This window comes from Neoarius graeffei, chromosome 5 (genome assembly GCF_027579695.1).
Source record: "Neoarius graeffei isolate fNeoGra1 chromosome 5, fNeoGra1.pri, whole genome shotgun sequence".
Lineage (NCBI taxonomy): Eukaryota > Metazoa > Chordata > Actinopteri > Siluriformes > Ariidae > Neoarius > Neoarius graeffei.
The window spans coordinates 69,130,585-69,143,463 of NC_083573.1; positions in this window are offsets into that span (position 1 = coordinate 69,130,585).

Consider the following 12,879-nt stretch of genomic DNA (forward strand, 5'->3'; position numbering starts at 1 on the left):
ATGCTCATGTCCCCCAGTCATGTTTGTGTTCATGTGCCCACAAGTTTACTATAGTGATGATTTGCTAATAATAAAGAAACAGAATATGACAGCAAATAGCTTGATATAGAAACCTGGACAAAGAATGTCAACAGCAGTGTCAAAAATATTCAAACTTGTTATAACCATATTTTATGTCCTGTTTATTGCTTCTTTGCTATAATTCACAAACACACATCACATCTAACTACTTATCCACCAGGGTCATGGGGGAAGCTGGAGCCAATCCAAGCTGACTTCAGGCAAGAGGCAGGATGCATCCTGGGTCGGTTGTCAGTCTATTACAGGGCTAACACAGAGACGAACAATCTTTCACAGTCAAATTCACACTTTTAAGCAATTTAGAGTAGCCAGTTGATCTAATGCCCATGTCTTTCAACTGTGGGAGGAAACTGAAACATCTGGAGGAAACCCACAAGGGCACAGGGAGAACATGCAAACTCCACACACAAAGGCTCTAGTTGGCCATGAGGTTTGAACCCAGAACCTTCTTGCTGTGAGGCAACAGTACTAACCACCACTGCACCACCATGTGAGAATTTGAAATCTGGTGCATAACATCTTTTGCTTCACACACACACACACACACACACACACACACACACACACACACACACACACACACACACAAATGTCTCAACACTAGGTGGAAGAAACCACATCTATATTCCTGCACAGAAGAGAAAATGCGAAAGAGAGGGTCTGTTTTTTTCCAGGCTACTCTATCTTTAGATTTCCATCTTTAGTCCAGAAAAGAGACAGATTTAAAAGTAATAGTCATTTTGCAGTAGACACATTCAGTAACAAGAGCCTTGTGTGGCAACATTGGCATTTCTTAGGCATGCTGATGTGCTTACAGAGCTGCAACTATGATTCATCTATAATAGGTACTTAAACTCGAAAACAACTTACACAAGTTGGAGGACCAGTCAACCCATTATATAATCAGTCTCTCTTAATAATTACTATAATGCACGAATGAAATAATCTGTTGAACAGACCATTTGTGTTACTTATTAAGATCCATTCTAACCCCATTCACAACACCTAGCTTGACATTTTATAGAAATGTTTGCAAAAACAAATGCTTCAACACAGCTGCATCCAAGCCACTGAAAGTATGCAAACCCATTTCTTATAAACAAGCTGAATTTGGCTTAATAAAGAGCAAGATGCTATGTGAGCACAGTGCAAACATATTTGCCTGGCTGTCTGTTTGGAGCTTTCGGGTTGGATGGTGGTTAGGGAGGAACTCCTGGGTTAACTGAAACCAGATGCTGCAGCTGATAAAAGAGCAGGTCATTTCAGATGAGACCATTAAATGACTGCTCCTTTCATTAGCTGCAGCCACACAATGCCCTGCTCACTTTTTAGAGCTCTTAACTCTGGTTTCAGCAGCAAATTACCAGCCAATAACATGACCAATGTGCAATTTAAATTTTGCAGCAATTGTACCCAGACTAATACATCACTGTCATTGGACAGTATATTCCATAAGAATGCCAAATGGGCAGCACAGTGGTGTAGAGGTTAGTACTGACAGTGAGAAGGTTCTGGGTTCGAGCCCAGCAGGCGACGGGGGCCTTTCTATGTGGAGTTTGCATGTTCTCCCTGTGTCTGCATGGGTTTCCTCCAGGTGCTCCGGTTTTCCCCACAGTCCAATGACATGCAGTCAGGTTAATATGGGGCAGCCTTAGGTTGAAGTGCCCTTGAGCAAGGTACCTAACCCCCAACTGCTCCCAGGGCGCTGTAACATGGCTGCCCACTGCTCTGGGTATGTGTGTGTGCTCACTGCTCATGTGTGTGTGTGTGCATGTGTGTGTTCACTGCTTCAGATAGGTTAAATGCAGAGAGGAATTTCACAAGTGTACATGTAATGAATAAAATTCTTCTTCTTCTTCTAAATGAGCAGTTTAAAATTTAATGTGTGGTAGCAAGCAAAAAGTAAATGAAGTGAAAAGGCATGTGTTTGCATACCACACATTTCTCCAGTTGGCCTGATCCTACACTGTAAACTTTCGTAGCAAAGTTTATTCTGGAGTATGTAGGAAACCCACTTCTAAAAATAGTTTATGTGTTGGACTGACCTATTAGTTCAGTCATTCACTTATCTATATTATCCTGTCAGTGTCCCAGTGGATCCAGGACCTATCACTGGGAACACAGGCCATGAGACAGGAATACACACTGCATAGGACACCAGTCAATTGCAGGGTACCATGCACACACTCATTAACAGTGTACTTAATCCACCTCCTGGAACGTTTTTGGTACGTGGGAGTAAACCCACACAGACAAGCTACTCTACCTGCTGTTCCACCATGCCACAGTTAGTTAATATATAAATAGTGTAAAGGCAGAAAGGATATAAAAAAATACATAAGGGACCTCTTTCACTGAAGATTTCTAAATATGCAGGTGAATTTCCTCAGATAAACAGATAAAAGTACCAGTTTCTGCTATGTTTATCAAAGGTGTATGTCTTTAGTGGTCTAAAAAATCAGAGCAGATTCATGTGAGACTTTTAAAGTAATGTGAAATCAGCAACTGAAGTAATTCAGCAATCCTGACTCATATCAACAAATATATTTTTGCTCATAATGTTGTGTAGCAAAGTTTCTTTAAAATGTCTAGTGTACATCAGCATTTCACTTTGGTATCACACGTACAACTCCATTTCCAAAAAAGTTGGGATGCTATGTAAAATGGAAATAAAAACAAAATGTAATGATTTGCAAATTATCACATATTTAATTAAAAATAGTATAAAGACAACATATCAAATGTCAAAACTGAGAAACTTCATAATTTTTTGAAAAATATATGCTTTCTGAATTTAATGCCAGCAACATCTCATCTTATCTCATTATCTCTAGCCACTTTATTCTTCTAGAGGGTCACAGGCAAGCTGGAGCCTATCCCAGCTGACTACGGGCGAAAGGCGGGGTACACCCTGGACAAGTCGCCAGGTCATCACAGGGCTGACACATAGACACAGACAACCATTCACACTCAGATTCACACCTACGGTCAATTTAGAGTCACCAGTTAACCTAACCTGCATGTCTTTGGACTGTGGGGGAAACCGGAGCACCTGGAGGAAACCCACGCAGACATGGGGAGAACATGCAAACTCCACACAGAAAGGCCCTCGTCGGCCACAGGGCTTGAACCCGGACCTTCTTGCTGTGAGGAGACAGCACTAACCACTACACCACCGTGCCGCCTGCCAGCAACATGTTTCAAAAAAGTTGGGACAGAAGCAACGAAAGACTGGAAAAGTTGCGTAATGTTTAAAAACAAAACACCTGATGGAAAATCTCTCAACAAATTCGGTTAATTGTCAACAGGTCAGTAACATGATTGGTTTTAAAAAAGAGCATCTCAGAGAGGCAGAGTCTCTCAGAAGTAAAGATGGGGAGGGGTTCACCGCTTTGTGAAAGACTGTGCAGGCAAAAGTGCAACAATTTAAGAATAACGTTCCTCAATATAAACTTGCAAAGAATTTGGGGCTCACATCATCTATGGTACATAATATCATTAAAAGATTCAGAGACTCTGGAGAAATCTCTGCATGCAAGGGACAAGACTGAAAACCAACATTGGATGCCCTGTGATCTTTGGGCCCTCAGGCGACACTACATTAAAAACAGACACAATTTTCTAGTGGAAATCATTGCATGGGAAGGAACCATTTATACTGAATGATATATACAGCAATATGTACATTGTAAACTCATAATTAATCATAATTAATTTGGCAGTAATGTTGTTTTTCCATAGATAAATTAGGTTATAGGTGTAGACGTAGATGGGACTCTTTCAATGGAACTGGAATGAAATCTTAAAACACAATTTCCCCCTTTTTCACTTTTTGGGGTAACAGGACTTTAAAATTTTACTTTATAGTACAACTCATGCAAAAGAGATCTACACACATTTCAGTTCAGAAAAAAAATCCTGCATTTTTCAAAAATTCATATACATATAGTAGAAAACGTTGAAATTTCTGAATGTTTTTCGAGGCTGCCACACAAATATTTAGAGCAGTGATCTTCAGCATATTTATGCTCAGAAACACAATAAACTTGAATAGATGGACTTGAACACCCACATCAGAGGAAGAAAAATGTTCAGGAATGTACAACTGCTGCACTTGTGCTAACAGTTTAAACATACATTTCATGAATAAAATGCAGCCTGGAAATGAACAGAAGGAGTACTATATAAACAGGTTTGTGTAAGTAAAGAAACCATCCATTTTGGCATATCACTACAGTGATGTGGCCACTCTGATGGCTTCAGCCATCAAAGTTTCTAGGGAATATTACAGTAGTGGTTTCCCGTTGCCTTCTACTGGATTATTATAGAGGTTTTCTCCTCTCAACCATTCACACCTATGGACAATTTAGAGCCACCAACTAGCCTAACTTGCATGTCTTTAGACTGTGGGGGAGACCAGAGCACCCAGAGGAACCCACACAGACACAGGGAGAACATGCAAACTCCACACAGAAAAGCCCCCGTCAACCACTGGGCTCGAACCCAGAACCTTCTTGCTGTGAGGTGGCAGTGCTAACCACTTACACCACCATGCAACAAAAGAAACCATAGTCTTGTGTAAATAAAGAAACCATAGCTTTGAATTACAGTACCTCTAATAGTATCTGAGCAAAATATCTGAAATACCATACATTTATAAAGCTTTAGCTGAATACAAACTTTTCATTGACCAGTCTGTCTTTCATTCAGCAGTCTAGCTTCTTGCATGTGTGTGTGCATGGGTGTTTGTGCTTGTTCAGTTTGAAGTTCTACCGTAATCACTATCCAGATACACAGTACTGTATTTCACTACCAGACAGATGTTTTCTTTTCTCATGCCCTCCCTTGCAGTCAGAATAGTGTATATTTCCTCCCATGGGAACAGCTGGACTGGTTTACAAATAAAATAGCTGAGAGAGGCAGCCTTCAAGAGACAGTACATCTGGCTCAGCACAATACAGAAACTTACATTTGTGCATATAAGCCATTTACTTTTCAAGTGTGAGTGTATATATATATATACACACACACACAGACAAATTCCAAAAAAGTCGGGACACTGTAAAACATAAATAAAAACAGAATATGAAGATTTGCAAATCATGGAAACCTGATATCTCATCGAAAATAATACAAAGACAACATATCAAATGTTGAAACTGAGAAATTTAATTGTTTTTTTTTTTTTTAAATATATGCTCATTTTGAATTTCCTACACATTTCAGAAAAGTTGGGACAGGTGCAACAAAAGACTGAAAAAGTTGTGTAATGCTAAAAAAAAACAAAAAAAAAAAACCCTAATTTGGTTAATTGGCAACAGGTCAGTAACATGATTGGGTATAAAAAGAGCATCCCAGAGAGGCGGAGTCTCTCAGAAGTAAAGATGGGGAGGGGTTCACCACTCTGTGAAAGATTGCATGGGCAAACAGTGCAACAATTTAAGAATAACGTTCCTCAGTGTAAAACTACAAAGAATTTAGGAGAATCTGGAGAAATCTCTGTATGCAAGAGACAAGGCTGGAAACTGACATTGGATGCCTGTGATCTTCAGGCCCTCAGGCGACACTGCATTAAAAGCAGATGTGTGTCTGTAGTGGAAATCACTGTATGGACTCAGGAACACTTCAGAAAACTACTGTCTGTGAAAACAGTTCATTACTGCATCCACAAATGCAAGTTAAAACCAGATATAAACAATATCCAGAAACACTGCCACCTTCTCTGGGCCCAAGCTCTTTTATGATGGACTGAGATGAAGTGGAAAATTGTACTGAGGTCTGACGAATCAAAAGTAGAAATTCTTTTTAGAAATCATGGACACCACGTCCTCCAGGGACCATCCCGCTTGTTATCAGTACACAGTTCAAAAGCCAGCACCTGTGATGGTATGAGGGTGCATTAATGCACATGACATGGGTTGCTTGTACATCTAGGAAGGCATCATTAATACTGAATTATATATACTATACACATTTCAGAGCAATATGCTGCCATCCAGACAAAATATTTTTCAGGGAAGGCCTCCCTTCTTTCAGCAAGACAATGCCAAACTGCTTTTTGAACATATTAAAACTGCATAGCTCCATAGTAAAAGAGTCTAGGTGCTAAACTGGCATGCCTGTAGTCTAGACCTGTCTCCTTTTTAAAATTTGGTGCATTACGAAACACAAATATGGCAAAGGAGATCCCGAACTGTTGAGCTACTCAAATTGTATATCAGTCAAGAATGGGACAGCATTTCTCTTTCAAAACTACAGCAATTGGTCTCCTCAGTTCCCAAACGTTTACAGAGTGTTGTTAAAAGTAGAGGTGATGCAACACAAAGGTAAACATGCCCTTGTCCCAACTTTTTTTGAAATGTGTTGCTGACATCAAGTTCAAAATGAGCATATATTTTTCAAAAAACAATAAAAATTTCTCAGTTTCAACATTTGATATGTTGTCTTTGCACTATTTTCAATGAAATATAGGGTTTCCATGATTTGCAAATTATCGCATTCTGTTTTTATTTCCACTATACACCGTGTCCCAACTTTTTTGGAATTGGGGTTTTATATATTATACAGGTACAGTGCCTTGCAAAAGTATTCATCCCCCTTGGTGTTTGTCCTGTTTTGTCGCATTAAAAGCTGGACTTAAAGTGGATTTTTGAAGGGTTAGCACCATTTAATTTACACAACATGCCTGTTTGTTGTTTTATTGTGACACAAATAGTAATTAAGATCAAAAAACAGAAATCTGGAGTGTGCATAGGTATTCACCCCCTTTCGTATGAAACCCCTAAATAAGAGCTGGTCCAACCAATTCACTTCATAAGTCACATAATTAGTTGATTAAGATCCACCTGTGTGCAATCAAAGTGTCACATGATGTCTGTATAAATCAACCTGTTCTGGAAGGACCCTGACTCTGCAACACTACTAAGCGAGCAACATGAAAACCAAGGAGCACTCCAAACAGGTCAGAGACAAAGTTTTATATATTATACAGGGGTATATTATATCAGGGTTGGGCCATAAAAAATATCCCAAACTTTGAATATGCCAGGGAGCACCATTAAATACATTATAGCAAAATGGAAAGAATATGGCACCACTACAAACCTGATAAGAGAAGGCCGCCCACCAAAACTCACAGACTGGGCAAGGAGGGCATTAATCAGCGATGCAACAAAGACACCAAAGATAACACTGAAGGAGCTGCAAAGATCCACAGTGGAGATGGGAGTATGGGCTTTATGGAAAGAGTAGCCAGAAAAAGATATTGCTTAAGAAAACAAATTTGGAGTTTGCCCCATAGCATGGGGCAGACTCCGCAAACACATGGAAGAAGATTCTCTGGTCAAATGAGACTAAAATTGATCTTTTTGGCCATCATGGGAAATGCCATGTGTAGCGCAAACCCAACACCCTGAGAACACCATTCCTACAGTGAAGCATGGTGGTGGCAGCATCATGCTGTGGGGATATTTTTATCTGCAGGGACAGGAAAGCTGGTCAGGATTGAAGGAAAGATGGATGGCACTAAATACAGGGTAATTCTGGAGGAAAACCTGTTTGAGTCAGCCAGAGGTTTGAGACTGGGAAGAAGGTTCACGGTCTAGCAGGACAATGACCCTAAACATACTGCTAAAGCTACACTGGAGTGGTTTAAAGGGAAACATTTAAATGTCTTAGAATGGCATAATCAAAGCCCAGACCTTAATCCAATTGAGAATCTGTGGCATAACTTGAAGATTGCTGTACACCAGTGCAACCCATCTAACTTGAAGGCGTTGGAGCAGTTTTGCTTTAAGGAAAGGGCAAAAGTCCTAGTGGCTAGATATGCTAAGCTAATAGCGACATACCCCAAGAGACTTGCAGCTGTAATTGTAGCAAAAGGTGGCTCTATAAAATATTGACTTTGGGGGGGGGGAATACCTATGCACACTCCAGATTTCAGTTTTTCTCATCTCATCTCATTATCTCTAGCCGCTTTATCCTTCTACAGGGTCGCAGGCAAGCTGGAGCCTATCCCAGCTGACTACGGGCGAGAGGCAGGGTACACCCTGGACAAGTCGCCAGGTCATCACAGGGCTGACACATAGACACAGACAACCATTCACACTCAGATTCACACCTACGGTCAGTTTAGAGTCACCAGTTAACCTAACCTGCATGTCTTTGGACTGTGGGGGAAAACGGAGCACCCGGAGGAAACCCACGCGGACACGGGGAGAACATGCAAACTCCGCACAGAAAGGCCCTCGCTGGCCACGGGGCTCGAACCTGGACCTTCTTGCTGTGAGGTGACAGCGCTAACCACTACACCACCGTGCCGCCCGATTTCAGTTTTTTTAATCTTAATTATTGTTTGTGTCACAATGAAAAAATAATGCGCACCTTTAAAGTGGTAGGCATGTTGTGTAAATCAAATGGTGCTAACCCCCCAAAAATCACATTTAATTCCATCTTGTAATGCAGCAAAACAGGACAAACATCAAGGGGGATGAATACTTTTGCAAGGCACTGTGTATATAATATATATAATTTTTTTTCAATATTTCACTCCGATGACATCATTCCCAGTGTTTTCTAGCTGAGACATGCATTGTCAAAATGGTGAAATGGTCAAAATTAAAATTCCTTTGATTAACTTGCATTTTTTGTGTGTTTGTGTGTTTCCACGGTGGCGTGAAGATATGAAGTTTATTTTCTCCTCTTGAAAATATTTTCACTCATTTGCTTCACTCACTTGTGAATATGTTCACCACTCGAAGATAAACTTCATATCTTTTTGCAACTCTCTCTTGCCCTCTCTCTCTAATATCCATCCATCCATTATCTGTAGCCACTTATCCTGTTCTGCAGGGTCGCCGGCAAGCTGGAGCCTATCCCAGCTGATTATGGGCGAGAAGCGGGGTACACCCTGGACAAGTCGCCAGGTCATCACAGGGCTGATACACAGAGACAAACAACCAATCACATTCACACCTACGGTCAATTTACAGCACACTCTGATTGGCTACTTCACGACTAGGACAACAGCTCATGTACCGTGAGTGGAGAAAAACAAAATGGCGGCTTTATCAAGTATTTAAAAGAAACGGAAATAACTAAAAGAATATAGTTTTTTTCCCCAATATCTCCTGTTCCCCACTCCAGCCCAGTCAGTGGCGGTAATGCACCTTTAAGTTGGTTTGCCAACTGCCAACAAAATCCTAAAGAAGAACAAGAACAAGAAGTGCATTTTGCTAAACTAACAGAGTATGAAATAAAAACTCTACTCAAAAACAAAACCCCAAAAAATACAAAAAAGCAACAAAATATGGAATAAAAGTATTTGATGCTAAGAACATATCTTTTTAAAAATTATTTTTCAAGAATGGGGCGGCACGGTGGTGTAGTGGTTAGTGCTGTCGCCTCACAGCAAGAAGGTCCTGGGTTCGAGCCCCAGGGCCGGCGAGGGCCTTTCTGTGCGGAGTTTGCATGTTCTCCCCGTGTCCGCGTGGGTTTCCTCCGGGTGCTCCGGTTTCCCGCACAGTCCAAAGACATGCAGGTTAGGTTAACTGGTGACTCTAAATTGACCGTAGGTGTGAATGGTTGTCTGTGTCTATGTGTCAGCCCTGTGATGACCTGGCGACTTGTCCAGGGTGTACCCCGCCTTTCGCCCGTAGTCAGCTGGGATAGGCTCCAGCTTGCCTGCGACCCTGTAGAAGGATAAAGCGGCTAGAGATAATGAGATGAGATGAGATTTTTCAAGAATTTTTATTATAGCATTTTTCACAAATTGCTACTGTCATTTCGCCAGTTTGTTTACATTCTTAGCAGAAATGGTTTTGTTGGACATTTTGTATAAAGTTTTTATTTATCAATTTTACAAAAAATCAAAATGCTTTGTTTCTCGAAATCCAGTGAATGTGCATAGAACAGTTATTTTCAATCTCGTCGTACATGGCTTATAGACAGACAGACAGATGGACACACACACACACCTATTGTGAATAATCTATACTTATATCTAAGCCCAGGATCTCCTTGTGGTTCATGGCATGATCCATATTATGACAATTTTCTACATAACTTCCTGTGCTGCATGACCAAGAAGCTTCACATGTTGCTGGCATCACTGTCTGGAGAGAGGATTGACAGAATGCTTAAGCCTGTGCAAAGTGCTCCCCAGTGGGCTAATCAGGGCCTGACTGGGATTTTACCCAAGTGCTGAAATAAAAGCAACAGTGTTTAGAAAAGATTGCTGTCTCACTATGACCTCACTACCATGTTTCTGTACAATCTGCAGGGCAAGTGAGTTCTGGATAACCTGAGGGTTTGGACTGCCAGACATTATGTCCCAGGAAGAGTCTGAGGCACATCACTGATGGAGTGCACCATCCATCAGTAAAACCAAACCATGTGATAATGTGAACAGTAAGCCAGTAAAATACTTTCATAGAAAGCTTAATGAGACTTAGTTGGACTTTATTGAAATACTGGAAGAAAAAAATACATTCAAAAAATGCAAACATAAATACAACAAAGGGCATGAGCTTGTACTTTTGGTACTTGGCAAAAGCATTTAAAATGGCTTTTAATGTTTTACTGACACTAAGCACCAATCTTTGGGTCCTCATTTAAGTTTCAATTACACTGAGTAGAAGCTTATGAAGCTTCATTGGCAGTTTTAGGGTGAAAGCATGATTCACAGCCTTTGTTAAAAATCTTCTTGCATGCATCTCTTTCTAGCCTCAGCCTGCTGGAGTGCAACCAGAACCACAGAGCCACAGCTATACTTAACTCAGGGGCGATAATAATAATTATCACTTTATCATCATCATAAGCTTGCAGATGGAATGTAGAGAGGCACACACCTGTGGACAGGTAAGTATAACTCAGGAGATGACAGATGCCTTCATAAAAATAATAGGCACTTAGGGATGAATAGGCATCAAGGAAAAACATTTATTTCCAACTTTTCTCTAGTTTTACAGTTTCACACAACCAGATGTGTATCCACTGTAGTAACACACACACACACACACACACACAAAATAGCCAATTTACCACATTTTTGTAGCACCTTTGAAATTCAGACATAGCAACTCCTGAGCTGAAATGCTGGCATGACCTCAAGTCGCAGCCAAGTAATTCCAGAATGCATCACCAGGACACACGACAATGCTTGTAACTAAGTGTTTAATGTAATCGTGGAGAAGAACAGTGTAAGCAACAAGGCTGTAATCCCACAGCTGAAACAATAAAGACATTGATGTTCTGCAGCACCATGCTGTCACTAGACGAGATTTGCCCTTTTCCCTCTCCCTTGCTTTTTGCATCTCCATATGTTTTTGGGCTTCAGACAAGTGAGGAAATTAATTCTGTTTCTCATTAGGCATGGCTGGCTTGACCTGCTGCTGATCTCAGCCAAACAATCAAAATGCTGAAGAATAAGACCAGTGCTTTCTTATCGGGCGATTTGCTTGACAAAGCAGGCAGGCACAAAGCTGCTGAGATGCCTGGTGATGTATTCAGCATAAAAACTGTTTAAATAAATAAATAAATAAATAAGAATAAAACCTGCAAATAAATTAAAGTCGTACAATGAACTACACTTTTCTTTAAAAGTTTTTACAAATTCTCACAAACGAAGAATTGGTGAAAAATATTTCTGACTATTTGAGCTGTGGGATTTTGTCTGGATCACAATGCTTTTTTCAATTATAGCATGTTATTTTCTCAGATAATGTTACCACAAGTGAGGAAAACTGCACACAGAACAAGCCTATTCATAAACAGCAAACATATAATTACATTTAGCCTGGATCTGAGCCAAACATTACAATAAAAATAAATAAAAAAAGATATATGGTGTGAACACACAGTGCCCTCCACAATTATTGGTACCCTAAAGTTAGGGTCCTAAAAATTTGCAAACATAATTTTCCAAAATAAGCATTATATGTAATAATTTAAAGTTCCAACTAAAGCAAGAGGTGAAAATGATTGCATTATTTAAAAAAAGAGATTTTACTTTGAAAAAAAAAGTTTAAACTATACAATGTGATATATATTCTATTTATTTTCCAAAAAAGTGCCAATAATTCTGGAGGGCACAATAGAAAATAGATGAAATCTGGCCAAACTTGATGGGTAGCAGACAATTTCATTACATTCACTCCAATTTTTATTTGTATAGCACAAGCAACTTTACAGAAATCCGGATGACATCTCAGATGGTAGATTTTAGATGTTGGTTTTGATTTAGATACCTAATGAGCCAGCCAGAGCTGATAATGGCAAGGAAAAACTCCTTGAGTTGACATAAGAAGAAACACTGAAAGGACCCAGACTCAAAAGGGAACCCATCCTCTTCTGGGTAATACAATATGATGGAATTCTAAATCATTACTCTTTCAGAAATGGATACTATAATATGAAGCAGTACTAAGAGTTTTGAGAGAGTGTTCAGTATGAGTAGTGTTTATGATTACTGCAACAGTTCTTAGGTACTAGACTACAGTACTCAAGTGCAAGTGCCCATGATACTGTATGTGGGTATTTAGAGCTTTCCTATTTATTAGCAATTTATTGAAATTGTAACAAAAGAAACTAGCTAATGATTTATGATAAATGCTTTTCTCCATTGACTTCTGCTTTTTAAAATGGCACTTTTATTTGACATCTGAAATCATATCTTTAACACCTTACAAAGCTTTTGACAGGAGAGAAAAATATGAATTGGAATAATAACTGTAGTTATGTGTATATCAAATTAAATTTACGTTAGGCAGGGAAGAGCAAATTTCCCATGACAGAATTCCA